Genomic DNA, 3,080 nt, shown 5'->3' on the forward strand with positions numbered 1-3,080 from the left:
TCAGATCGAACGACCGAGTAGAGTTGGGGGATTTGGTTGTCCGAAACAATGTTCCCGGTGGTTAGATTGCATCTATGTCATTTTCAAGTCATTTTGATACAAGGGTCCAGGATTGATGCTCTAACCTGTATACAGTAGCCCCTGCCCCTCCCTTAGTAGATCCCTATAACCCTAATTCATATTTTTAGGATCAAAGCTAGCAATCAAGAGACAATTATTCCTCCATAGGTTCTAGTCTTCCAAATAAAAATAGTGAGATAGAGAGTGAGGGAAGAGTTGGGAGGAGGTGTCGGTCTGTCGTTGCTCTCTCTATGGCTTGTACCTTGGTGGATTCAAGTTCTATTTGAGCTTCCCTATGAGATTTCTCTGGTAATCATGATGAGGACATCGCCATGCCTACACCATCGTATTTCCCAAGTTGGAACTCATCTCCAACTCAGCTGCCACGTCACCCTCGTGTAATACCCAATTTTAAGGACAAAATCAGATATGCACCATATGTGAGTTTTAGAAGTCAAATCCCACATATAGCTACAAATAAGGGGTAATATCAAAAGACAAAGCATAATATATATAACGTACATAACAAAATTAGGGATAACCTTAAGCAGCAAACAACGGAAGATAACTCCAAACTTTGGGTATTAACTTCACTCTACAGGATCCACACTGACTAGTTGATCACAAGCCTAACTCTGCTCCTGAAGGGTGAGGGAAATAGCAAGAGTGAGCCCATGTCAAACTCCACAAGTATAGCAACTAGATTGTATAGCTCCCACAATCAAATGATCAATATGACATAAATAATGTAGAGCATAAAACAATAAATAATGAGTATTTTAACACAACAAGAATCATCACCCTTAATGCAAGAATCCCCAAGGCCGCTCTTGACCGTGAGCACGGCTAGTATACCAATTTTAACACTCTGCAGAGGTTGTACATCTTTACCCATGAGTCCTGAGTTACCCTTTCGCCCGAGGTGATCAGCCTCTTAACCCACTACCAAGGAAGGTCGGCAGGGATCACTATGAAGTCTTTCAAAAGTTCATCTAACAAGTTAGGACCGCTTGGTTTCATTAGTCAGTCCATGTGAGCCATCCGCAGGAATCCACGGTTTGCTATCCCCAATTGCGCCACATGGGTAACCGCTAACGAGCTAGAAAAGTTACTCATACTTAACTAAAGCTAGAGCCATTATAGCCCTCATGGTTGCACTGTTGTCCCGGTTATCACTTACAGATAAATCATCAAGTGGCTAAAAAGTCATTTTTATCATTTGTTGCTTAAACATTAATCAAGTCACAAAATCATGGTCACAGAAATAAAACCCAATGCTATACTTACCTTGATCCAATTGCTCTTGCTGATCCTTTTGGTTCTGCTGGTCTTACTTGTTGCCAAGGCTCCGATTTTGATCTCCAAAAACACTCTTGATCACCCACGAATTGCTCACCGTCTATTCCCGATCACCAATCATCAATACACAAACAATCGGAGACAACATACACGAAGCAAACAAGGCTACAATTAGAACGGTACAACAACCATATAAAAATAGTATGAAAAGTTTATAAAATGATTCTACGCAGCGCTACGATCACACAGACGTAAAGATCACGAAAACCGGAGCTAAAACGGAGAAGTTATGAATTTTCTAAGATTTTATATAGAAAAGTAATTAATTAAATAGGTTCACTAAATTAAAAAGTTACAAACTGGTAGAATAGTGACACTAACATGAGGTTCTCATGAATACGATCCTAAAGCAAGTTGAATGGGTCAAATCATAGTTAAAATATAGAGTATATGACTAAAACAAACTAGTGTATTTCTTTGGTATTTCTTGATTTGTTTCTGTAAGACAAAATGGACACCAATTCTTGTGATGTCATCACGACGTCACCCATGACATAATCATGCTAACAACCAACGGAGCACACAGGGAGAGGCTCCATTGCCAGTAAACTAGAGCCTGCCCACGATCATACTACTACGACCTACAAGACATGTAATTCTACACGGAAAAGGCATGAGAAGATAGAGGATAAGGCAGCTAGCTCACCTAGGTGGTCGAGAACATTCCCGACGGCACAAAAATAGTGCAGCACTGCCCTAAACGAATCAGCATGATGGTGAAGCTTCGGCGATAGCGAGCAAACATGAACAAGGAAAAGAGGGCAAGGAGATAAGAAATTTCACGGACCCGACATGAAGTTTGGAAGACTACTCGGTGCGACGGCGAAGCGACGAAACGAGAGTTGCGGTGGCGCTAACTCGAAACAGAAGCTGTGGGGAAGAATAGACACGGAGGGAGGCGACAACTTTTATATAATATGCTGGCGTGGCATGTACGTCAGATCGAAGTGGATTCGGGATGGGCGGCAAAATTTGGTGTTCGGGAGCGTTTACGAATCAGAGCAGAGTATATCTAAATAATGTACGTAAATTTCAGAGGAGCTCAAAGAAAAACAAGTTGCTGAATTATGGTACAATCAGAATATGAAACAGGACTAAAATGAATTAACAATATAAGATTAAAGATGCTATGACTGGGCTGTGAAGAGATCGTAGGTGTATCTAGTTAACCATGATGGAGGAAAATAATAATTAGGCTAACAAAGGGTGAGTTACGAGAGTATATGGAGGAATATAGGTTTTTCATTAGCTTATAAAGGGGAGCACATACATAAGATCAGAACTTGCATCATTAGAAAATATTAGATGGAAAAGAGAAACATCTGCTTGTCAAATCACCTCTATTGGACACAACAGCTTAATAATGCAACAGCCTGCTCTCAAGCCAGTCGATGGCTGCTCCAACTCATGGAAGTTTGCTAGGTACTATCCAGGCACGCGTCTTCTCGCATCCTCATGTGATAGATGATGGCCGGCCGGTGCAGCTTCACACAGGAACGAAGCATGTGTGTTGGTTGGATATAGGGTTGCAAGATGTAGTAGATGGCAATGGCCAGTATGGAGAAGACACATAAATCACGGAAGTGCTCACCAATCATAGAACCATGACAGATGAAGACGACCGCCAGCTTGGGCTTTCCAAATATGTGATGCTCCATCGA

The 3,080-nt window shown here is 41.5% G+C and overlaps 1 long non-coding RNA gene across 1 annotated transcript; it reads right to left on the reverse strand.

Moving 5' to 3' along the window:
• LOC110436799 lies at window positions 641-2,289 on the reverse strand. Its single transcript, XR_002454654.1, has 4 exons — window positions 2,207-2,289; window positions 2,066-2,115; window positions 1,348-1,459; window positions 641-701 (listed from the first exon to the last, which is right to left on the reverse strand). It is a non-coding gene; the product is annotated as an uncharacterized LOC110436799 (long non-coding RNA).

Source organism: Sorghum bicolor, chromosome 7 (genome assembly GCF_000003195.3).
Source record: "Sorghum bicolor cultivar BTx623 chromosome 7, Sorghum_bicolor_NCBIv3, whole genome shotgun sequence".
Classification (NCBI taxonomy): domain Eukaryota; kingdom Viridiplantae; phylum Streptophyta; class Magnoliopsida; order Poales; family Poaceae; genus Sorghum; species Sorghum bicolor.